The sequence below is a fragment of the Diabrotica virgifera genome, chromosome 7, assembly GCF_917563875.1.
Source record: "Diabrotica virgifera virgifera chromosome 7, PGI_DIABVI_V3a".
Classification (NCBI taxonomy): Eukaryota; Metazoa; Arthropoda; class Insecta; order Coleoptera; family Chrysomelidae; genus Diabrotica; species Diabrotica virgifera.
The window spans coordinates 162,871,929-162,883,345 of NC_065449.1; the positions used below are offsets into that span (position 1 = coordinate 162,871,929).

The 11,417-nt window shown below is 38.1% G+C and overlaps 1 protein-coding gene across 5 annotated transcripts in view; it reads left to right on the forward strand.

Annotated features, from left to right (window-relative positions):
* Nucleotides 1–11,417, forward strand: part of LOC114335421 (microtubule-associated protein 1B) — a 90,003-nt gene that overhangs the window by 59,155 nt on the left and 19,431 nt on the right. The gene's annotated exons all lie outside the window — the stretch shown is intronic.

The window sequence follows — 11,417 nt, forward strand, 5'->3', positions numbered from 1 at the left end:
AAAGGTAAACGGAACGCCAATTAACAACATTAGATATGCGGACGATACTATCATAATAACAGACAACCTTAAAGACCTCCACAAGATAGTTGAGTATGGAGAAGAATATGGATTATCAATTTTATCAATAAACATCAAGAAAACTAAATTTATGAGGATATCAAAAACCCAAAATAATTATGAAAGCTTGATAATTAAAGGTAAAACTTTAGAACAAGTAGAAAACTACAACTATCTTGGCACAATAATTCATCACACAAACGATTACTCCAAAGAAATCAAAGTTCGAATAGAGAAAGCAAGAACAAACTTCAATAAAATGAGAAAGGTACTTTGTGCAAGAGAACTGAAATTAGACTTGAGAGTTAGGCTGGCAAGGTGTTATATTTTCTCGACTCTGCTTTACGGGATAGAAGCATGGACACTTAACGCATCGACTACTAAAAAGTTGGAAGCATTTGAACTATGGGTGTATAGAAGAATCCTGAAGATATCATGGACCGAGGATATAACAAACAACGAAGTCATGAGAAGAGTCAACAAAAGACTGGAAATATTGGAAACCATCAAGACACGAAAGCTGCAGTACCTGGGGCATGTTATGCGTAATGAGAGATACAACATGCTTCAGTTGATTATACAGGGGAAAATCCAGGGCAAGAGAAGTGTAGGAAGGAGACGAATCTCGTGGTTGCGTAACTTGAGGGAATGGTACGGATGCACATCAACCGAACTATTCAGAGCAGCAGCATCTAAGATCAGAATAGCCATGATGATTGCCAACCTCCGTCGCGGAGATGGCACGTGAAGAAGAAGAAGATGGAAAAATCAGGTTTAGTCATCTTCGACTATCTGTAGGTGAAGATTTTGCTGATTTCGGTTAGAAGCTCTCGTGTTAACTAACGACCTCTATCAGGTCTTCTCTATCAAGTCTTGCAAAGCCTAAGAACAATAATACACTGGTTATATGAGCATAAGTACTCACAGTTTACAAGTACAGTAGTACCCGCTAATCGGGTCTTCTGCAGTGAACTCTTATGAATCCCGATTCATCCATATTTTCATCAATTTGAAATAATTTGTTAGTACAATAGTAGATCGCGTTAGAACGTCACCCATTCAAATAAGGTGTATTCTGCAAGGTTTCATAACATCGTAACGCGACAGTTCGTAACCAGACAAATGGTAACGGACAATTCGTAACAGCGACAGTTCGTAACGGCGACAGTTCGTAACGGCGACACTTCGCAGCGGCGACAGTTCGTAACTATACAAATTCGTAACGGACAATTCGTAACGTCCAAATTGAATTATTCTATTTATTTTTGTTAACGTGGAAACTACCTGTTATTACAGTTATAAATGAAATTATGTTTATCAATTTAACGAATTAGTATCAGGATAAACATTTTTAAGGCATTTCATATTTCGTGTTTCAGAACATATACTCAGTGACATTAGAAGTGTTACACCCAGAAGCATTCATTTCTTGAACTTAATTTTTTGGCAGCACAATGACTATATTTAAAGCATGCTACGATAACAATATCAATATTTTATCTTTTACAGTTTTTGTAAAAATAAAGTTTTATCTTTAAATTTTTTTTTGTGAAAAGACCCATTTATGAAGACCGGTTGGTACATAAATTTTTAGTTTTTATTCCTCAGTCTAATTGTATTGAGTGCAAGAATGTGTCTCGAGCCCGAAGACACCAAATTACCACCTTCAGCGATTTTGACAGGGGTAGAATTATTGTCTATAGATATATGGGTTTGTCGTATGACGAGATTGGCCGTCGTGTTAATTGTACGGCAATGACAGTTATGCGAGTGTGTCGTGTGTGGATAAACGAAGGTAGAACACGAAGAAGACCAATTAGTCAACCGAGGTGTACCACAGGGCGTCAAGATGGGCGCTTTAGACTCTTGGCTCTGCGAGACCGTTTTGCTACTACGCGTCAAATCGCTGATCACTGGTTTGGAGTAGAAGGTAGACTTTTTACTATACGTACTCTATACCGTAGCATTCGAGCCTTTGGACTGTTTTCATTCCTTCCACGACGAGTGCTTCCTTTGACTGCGGACCACTGTCATCAACGATGGAATTGGTGCAGAGAACGGCAGCATTGGGTGGCAGAATGGCATAATGCAGCATTCAGCGATGAATCGCGATTTGTTTAGGTATGCATGATGGTCGTAAGATGATAAGACGCCGCCGTGGAGAGCGATGAGATTTCTGGTTTGCTGTTGAGAGGCATCTACACAGGACAGTTGGAGTAATGGTTTGGGTGTTATTGCCTATGGTAGCGGATCACCACTTTTGTTTATTCGAGGTAGTATGACAGATGCGCGTTAAGTTGATGATATCTTACAAACCACTTTACTGCCTTATCTAGACGGCCGTTGAAACGCCCTTTTTCAGGAAGACAACGCGCATCCCCATATTGCTCCTCGAAATATGGACTTTCTCCAAAAAACTGGCGTTAATTTTTTGCCGTGGCTACCCCGTTCAGTGGCTTTAAATCCTATCGAACATGTGTGGGATATGATGGGGAGGAGACTGTCCACTTTGTAACATCCTCCACAGACTCAGACACAGTTAATCCATGTAATTCAAGTTGCTTGGAACGAGGTGCCTCAAGCAGACATCGATCATCTCATTTTGTCAATGCCTAGACGTATACAGGAGTGAATTCAGCTAGGGGGTCGCCAAACACATTAATTATTTTTTTTTGATTATATGTCAGTACAATGTCTTTCTTGATGAAAATGTACCATGTTGCCAAAAAATTAAGTTCCAGAAATGATACCTTCTGGGTGTAATACTTCTAATGTCACTGAGTATAATAAAAGTATTTAAACACGCAAAAAAATCTTTAAATAAAATACTTACATGCAAACTTTTAAAACTATTTTTAAATATTTTGAAAACGCACTTTGCATATTTTCTACTTACCACTTCTTTTTAAATATACCTATTTCATACAAATTTTTGTATATATTTTTGTTAATATAACAAACAAACTTTTTGAAGTGAAAACTTCTTTAGGGACGTTGTGCGATTTTTGTGATAGGGGAAAAAGCATTTAATTCGCGACCGTCATCGCTTATACTATATATTATTTGTATGTATATATACATTGTATAGAATTATTTAAATTTAAAATAAATGTAAAACCTATTTTAGGATGGGGAAAAAAATATTTATTTCGCGACCGTCATAGCGACCGTCATCTCTTCGACGAAATAAATTTTGTACGTATCTATATTATGTGTATCTATACATAAATTGAATAGAAATATTTAAATTTAAAATAAATGTAAAACCTATTTTTCGATAGGGAAAAAGGTTTTATTTCGCGACCGTCATCTCTTCGGCGAAATAAATTTTGTACTTATATGTATTGAAGTGAAAACTTCTTTACAGCCGGTTTCACAAAGTAAAGTTAACTAGTGGTTAAGAGATAACCTCAAAATTACCCCAAAATATGCGTTTCAGTTTCATAATTGTTACCCTTCTGGGTATACCCACAAGGGTAACCCACTCCAACCTCTGGTTAAAAATTGTGTGAGTTAACCATACTTCGCCGTTCACCTGAAACTAAAACGCATATTTTGGGGTAACCTCTGGTTATCTCTTAACCACAAGTTAACTTTACTTTGTGAAACCGGCCGTTAGGGACGTTGTGCACTTTTTGGATGGGAAAAAGTATTAAATTGGCGACCATCATTGCGACCGTCATCGCTTCGAAGAAATAAATTTTTGAAGTGGAAACTTCTTGAGGGTCGTTGTGCACTTTTTGGATGGGGAAAAATTATTAAATTAGCGACCGTCATCGTTTCGACGAAATAAATTTTTGAAGTGAAAACTTCTTTTGGGGACGTTGTGCACTTTTTAGATGGGGAAGAAGTATTGAATTAGCGACCATCATCGCGACCGTCATCGCTTCGGCGAAATAAATTTTTGAAGTGAAAGCTTCTTTAGGGACGTTGTGCACTTTTTGAATGGGGAAAAATTATTAAATTTGGATGGGGAGAAAGTAATAAATAAGCGACCGTCATCGCTTCGACGAAATAAACATTTGAAGTAAAAACTTCTTTAGGGACGTTGTGCTCTTTTTGGATGGAAAAAAGTATGAAATTATCGATCGTCATCCCGACCGTCATTGCTTCGATGAAATAAATTCGTGAAGGGAAAACTTCTTGAGGGACGTTGTGCACTTTTTGGATGGGGGAAAAGTATTGAATTATGGACGTCATCGCTTCGACGAAATAAATATTTGAAGTGAAACTTCTTTAGGGATTTTGTGCACTTTTTCGATGGAAAAAAGCATTAAATTAGCGACAGTTATAGCTTAGATGAAATCAATTTTTGAAGTGGAAACTTCTTGAGAGACGTTGTGCACTTTTTGGATGGGGAAAAATATAAATTAGCTACCTTTCTCGCTTCGACGAAATAAATTTTTGAAGTGAAAACTTCTTTAGGGACGTTGTGCACTTTTTGGATTGGGAAAATTATTAAATTAGCGACCGTCATCGCTTCGACGAAATACATTTTTCAAGTGAAAACTTCTTTAGGAACGTTGTGCACTTTTTGGATGGAGGAAAAGTATTGAATTAGGGACCGTCATCGCTTCGACGAAATAAATATTTGAAGTGAAAACTTTTATAGGGACGTTGTGCACTTTTTGTATGGAAAAAAAAGTATTGAATTAGGGCCGTAATCGCTTCGACGAAATAAATACTTCAAGTGAAACTTATTTAGGGACGTTGTGCACTTTTTCGATGTAAAAAGTATTAAATTAGCGACCATCATCGCTTCGACGAAATAAATATTTGAAGTGAAAACTTTTTGAGGGACGTTGTGCAATTTTTTGATGGGGAAAAAGTACTAAATTAGCGACCGTTATCGCTTTCACGAAATAAATTTTTGAATTGAAAATTTCTTTAGGGACGTTGTGCACTTCTTGGATGGGGAAAAAGTATTGAATTTGCGACCGTCATCACTTCGCTGAAATAAATTTTGTACATATATAAATTATGTGTATGTATACATAAATAGCATAGGGCATACGCATCACGTATATCGTATATGATATAGGTATAGCACTTCTTTTAGGATGGGGTAAAAGCATTGAACTCGTAATTTATATACTATAAGAAGTTTTCACTTCTGTCGGCACTCCCACGAGTGCCTTTAATTTTTTTTTAATTGTTTATCTTGAATTATCACTAAATAGGGTAGTCAATGTAGATCGAAAATTTGCATTCTTTCAGAAAAAAATCAAACATGCTTATATTTTTCTAAAACCCTTTTTGATAGTTTATAATATAATGCATGTTGAAGTAAGTTCTACTTACAGATTTAGCCCCTAATTCGTTATTAATTTGTTTAAACAATAAATACTGTTTTTTCGTTAATAATTCAATTTTGACGTTACGAATTGTCCGTTACGAATTTGTATAGTTACGAACTGTCACCGTTACGAGTTGTCCGTTACCACTTGTCCGGTTACGAATTGTCACGTTACGAGATGTCTGGTCACGATTGTGCAAACATTGTATCGAATCTAGTTGTGTCATAGCTCCTTGTGTTTGTTTTTTTTAATCTTAAAAGAAATTCTGCATTATATGCTGAATTTCTATGCAATAACGTGATATTTTAGGTATTCTCGATGCAGCAAGTGTCATTTTTTAAAATTAAGATTCAACGTTTTTTTGAAAATCAAATGGAGCTGTTGCTGAGATCAGATTTAAATTCTGCATGCGTGAAAACGTGAGAGGTCTTGTGCTGCTCTAGCAGCACTTGTTATGGTTGTTCCGTTTCTCAGTTTCATTAAGGCGCTTTATTAGCAGTGGTGGATCGAGACATTTTCCTTGGGAGGGGGGACTTCCAATGAAACACCAACCAAAAAACATAAAAAAGTTTAACTTAAACTACATAAAAGACATAGATAATAATTTATGTGCAATAAGTTCCCTTAATTTTCCTAACTGTCGAGTTAATTGGGTTGAATAATTTTTCTCTGCGTAGTTTAAGTTTCATCTCAGCTGATCTATTTTTTATGTTTCAACAATTTTTTCTTTAATTCTGGAGGATGTTATGGGGGAAATCCACTATTCCTCTCGTAGATCCGCCACTGTTCAGTTGAAGTGTGAACCATTTATGAAAACATGATAATTCTTGTATAGCTCTAGCAGCACATTTTCTCTCGCACTTCTTCAGTCTTCTGAGAACTTCTGAGGTTTTATGAAGACTAAAATAAGATGCATCTATTGTTGACCACGAATTCATATGCAACACGCAAATATGCATGAAGAAAATGAGTCTATCTTCTTTCAATAATACATATTTTCGTTCACTTGACCGTGAATTAATGCACGTAATGTAATCCGAGCCCCTGAATCCAATAACTTCAGAAGGCTGTAGCTTCAAAATAATAGATTTTCAGACCTAGGTCCCATGGACTTTTTTTAATCTACGCACTAAGAACTATCATTTGACGGAACTTTCGTTAAATTGGATTGTGACCGCTCGACCATAAGGAGCGTCTTTTCCTCAAATGAATAAAAAAGTTTTCCATGTGGTTCTAGAGAGAACAAGAACAAAAGTCCGAGAATATTGATATAAAGAGAGGGGTAAGACAGGGTTGTGTTCTGTCGCCACTACTGTTTAACGTGTACAGTGAAGCCATATTTCAGGAAGCGATAGCGAAACTAAGTGATGGAATCTCTATAAACGGAAGAATAGTAACTAACATAAGATTCGCTGATGACACCGTTATAATGGCAGACACCCTGGAATCGCTACAAGAATTGTTAAATAGAATTAACGATTATTGCATTCGATATGGACTCAAAATAAACAAGAAAAAAACTAAATTTATGATTGCCTCAAAAACACAACATGGAAATGAAAGGTTAATACTAGAGCAAACCCAAATAGAAAAAGTAAAGTCATACAAATATCTGGGAACCTGGGTTGATAATGTAGCGGTTATTTACTGTAATTACTTCTAATTACAATAAAACTAGCGGTTCGTAATTTATATACGACTTTATTTTTTATTTATACAAGTTTACTTTACAAACTTTAGCTTAAGACTAACTCTATTTACAAATATGTCCTATTTATATATGCGATACAGATATTCCAGAAATATCTATATATCTCCAGCTATGTCCATGTGACCGCTTGCACGTCATCGGCGCTGCATCGGCGTATCTCGAAACATCGATAGTGTTCTGTCTGTGCGGAGACGGGAGCTGGTATACGAGGGTAGGTCAATAATTATTTTGTTACACTGCTCCCCTCTTAAGATCTGAGCGTCCCGATCAGCAACTCTAGATGGCCCAGGATGGCGGAATCTACAGGATCCTCCAGCTCTGCATACACCCCTAGAAAAGAAGTAACAGTCTACTGTCTTTGAAGGGTATGACATCTTCGGGTTCATGCAACACACAGTAATCCGTACGCCAGTTTCTCTGAAGATCACTTCCAGCATGCTTCTCACAATCTTCCAATCCAGATTTTCTACTGCATGGCCAATTTTTGGTAAAGCCAAATCTTTGATGTCATAATTACAGACCATTTTCTTCAAATTAGTTAGAGCACGCCATATGTTCTCGTAGCTTGGCGTGTCCGTATAAGACTTCCTGGTCACTATATACAGCAAAGATCGAGGACCATCTTCCAATCGCAATACTCTTCCAATTTTAGGTTGTTGATTCCTTAACTCGTCCAGGCGGCCGAACTTTCTATTGAATACGGACGAGATTCCTTTAGTCATCTCGAGGTCTTGTGCAACACAGTGGGCTAGAGAGACGTTTTCTGGAACACCAAACAGATCTTGCTGAACTTCTGTGGTCACGCCGAATCTAGCACTCTTTCTTTCTGCGTAATTTGACATAAATTCCTTAAAACTTGGCTGTGGTGCATCTTTCATCTCCTGTTGGAGGACTCGGGCTTCCTCTGTTTCATTTGAGCCAGCATATGGTGCAAGACGATTTATGTGAATAACTTTTGGTTTACCGTTTGGTAACTTCTTAATTCTGTATATTACGTCATTTATTTTCTTCTTAACTTCATACGGACCTTCCCATTGTCTTTGCAGTTTAGGACACAGGCCTCGACGACGTTGTGGATTATAAAGCCAGACAAGATCACCTACTTCGAAGCTTTCATTCTTGCAGCGAGAATCATATTGATCTTTCATTCTGTCACTGGCTATCTGGATGTGTTGTCGGGCAAGTTCATGAATGTTGTTCATTCGTAACTTCAGGCGGTCTACGTAGTCTTCGCCTGCAACATGTTCCTCGGAAGGTCCGCAGCCAAACTCTAGGTCGCAAGGCAACCGAACTTCACGACCCAACATCAGGCAGGTTGGTGTTTGACCTGTAGTTTCATTTACGGCCGAGCGTAGGCCATCAGGAATAAATGAATGTGTTGGTCCCAATCTCGCTGATGTTCAGATACAACTTTGGACAAGTGTTTACCCATCGTTCGGTTCATCCTCTCGACCATTCCATCTGATTGAGGATGCAGGGGTGTTGTTCTGGTCTTATTGGCACCAATCAATTTACAAACGTTTTGGAAAAGAGCTGACTCAAAGTTTCGCCCTTGGTCGGAGTGGATCTCCAAGGGAACACCAAATCGGCTCAAGAATTCTTTAACAAGTACCTCTGCAACGGTAGCAGCTTCTTGATTTGGTAATGCATAGGCCTCGGTCCATTTCGTAAAATAATCCATGGCTACCAGGATGTATTTATTTCCAGCATCAGTTTCTGGAAATGGACCTGCAATGTCGATTGCTACTCTTTCCATAGGACTGCCAACATTGTACTGTCTCATGGGTGCTCTCTTTTTACCAACTGGACCATTACCGGATGCACACAGTTCACATTTCTGGCACCATCTTCTTACATCATCTTTACAGTTCACCCAATAGAACCGTTCTCGAACCTTTTGCAGAGTCTTCGTAATACCAAAGTGTCCACCTGATGTACCGTCATGCAACTGACGCAATACTTCTGACACTTTACTTTTAGGTACAATCAACTGAAGCTTAGATTCTGTACCATCATCGTTCTCAAAGGTTCTGTACAGAAGATCATCTTTTAGTATCAGGCAATTCCATTGGCTCCAGTAGGCCTTGACTTCCGGACTACATGCACTAATGTTTTGCCAACTAGGTCTCTCACCTCGACGCATCCAATCCAATACTCTTTTTATACATGGATCGTCTTCTTGGGCTTCTTGTAACTGTTGTGGCTGCCATTGCTCATTAACGACGGTAGTTCGTCTCACAGGGCAAAGCTGTTCATCTACTTTAAGCCGGTGATTACAACTTTCACTGCATGGCCGTATCGAGGAAGCATCTGTATTTGAACCAACTCTTCCAGCCCTCTTCATGCGTCTCTTCGGCATCGTGTCACGAATCACCCTCCGTACCATTTCCACCAAACGTTCATCTTTTCTCTTATCGCCTTTTTCCACGGTTATTACTCGATTGTTTCGTGAAGCTTGGCTAGCTGCTTCGTGTTCCAAGGCAATAGCAAGTGCTTCATCTAAAACTTTCGGCCTTGCTAGTCGTAAAGCTTTCTGTAGTTCATTATCTTTCAGCCCATTGACGAAGGTATCTACTGCAATTTCTTCTAAAACGCTGTCTGGCACCTCTGGATAAGCCAACCGCACCACACGAGCCACATCTGCTTCAAATTCTTGCAGATTCTCACTTGCTCGTTGACTTCTACTTCGCAGTTGTGCTTTGTATACTTGTTGTAGATGGGCATCTCCATAGCGTTTTTCTAGACGAGTGAACAAGGTCTGGTAACAATTTTCTTGACCCTTGGGAATTGACCTTAATATATCTGCAGCATCACCTCGTAAAGCAGCAGTCAAGGAAACAGCCTTTTCTTGTTCGGTCCAATGATTGGCGGTCGCAATAGCTTCAAACTGTCTAAGATATATGGACCAAGAGGACTTTCCATCAAATGGTGGTAATTTGAATCTCATATTATGCGACGTTTCGTCTCTCGGTAGTTCATCTTTCACCACAGGATCTAACGCTGCTGCATTAACTGATGGTTGTACTTTTGTATCGGTTATCATGCTCTCTAGTTGTTTGATCTTTTCTTCTACGGTCTCTACACTTTTCTGCATCTTATCGAATGTTCTAGAAACTTCTTCAAATTTCTCGTCGTTCTGTCTACAAACTTCTTCAAGTTTTTCGTTGTTTTGTCTACAGACCTCTTTAAAAGTTTCGTCAATCTTTTGCGAAACACTTTCGAATTTCTCATTGTTTTGACTACATACGTCTTTAATTATTTGAGAAGTCTCATCGAATCTTTTAGCAACATTTTCGAATTTATCGTCGCTTTTTCTACAAGTTTCATCAATCTTTTGAGAAGTCTCGTCGAATCTTTTAGCAACATTTTCGAATTTATCGTCGCTTTTTCTACAAGTTTCATCAATCTTTTGAGAAGTCTCGTCGAATCTTTTAGCAACATTTTCGAATTTATCGTCGCTTTTTCTAGAAGTTTCATTGATCGTTTCAGAAACAGTTTTTAATTTCGATAAGATTACTTGTTCTGCTGACTGGAAGTGGAACGTCTCTGGGTCATCTCCGTTCTTCGTGAGGACATCCTTGAGTCGTGCTTGTAGGACTATCTTGCACCCACTGCTGTCTAATTCGTACTCTTCTAATTGTTCACGGAGCTGTTTTATGGTCAGTTCTTGTAGCAACATCTTTGGTCGGCACACACGTACTTTTCAAAATGTCTAAGTCTTTCCGAATACCGAACAATCAACGCACTTCAATTATTCCCGACGAATAAAGTTCAAAAGTCTTTTTTCCACTTTTCATTTATTTACACTCCACACCGTTAACACCACTGTAGCGGTTATTTACTGTAATTACTTCTAATTACAATAAAACTAGCGGTTCGTAATTTATATACGACTTTATTTTTTATTTATACAAGTTTACTTTACAAACTTTAGCTTAAGACTAACTCTATTTACAAATATGTCCTATTTATATATGCGATACAGATATTCCAGAAATATCTATATATCTCCAGCTATGTCCATGTGACCGCTTGCACGTCATCGGCGCTGCATCGGCGTATCTCGAAACATCGATAGTGTTCTGTCTGTGCGGAGACGGGAGCTGGTATACGAGGGTAGGTCAATAATTATTTTGTTACAATAACAAAAATGACCAAAGCAAAGAAATTAAAGTCCGAATTGAAACTGCAAGGCAAGCATTTATAAAAATGAAGATACTGCTTACAAACAAAGACCTTCAGTTGCCTCTCAGATTGAGGGCTCTAAGATGCTACATATTTTCTATATTACTATACGGAATGGAAGCTTGGACGTTGAAGAGACAACACATAAGAAAAATAGAAGCGTT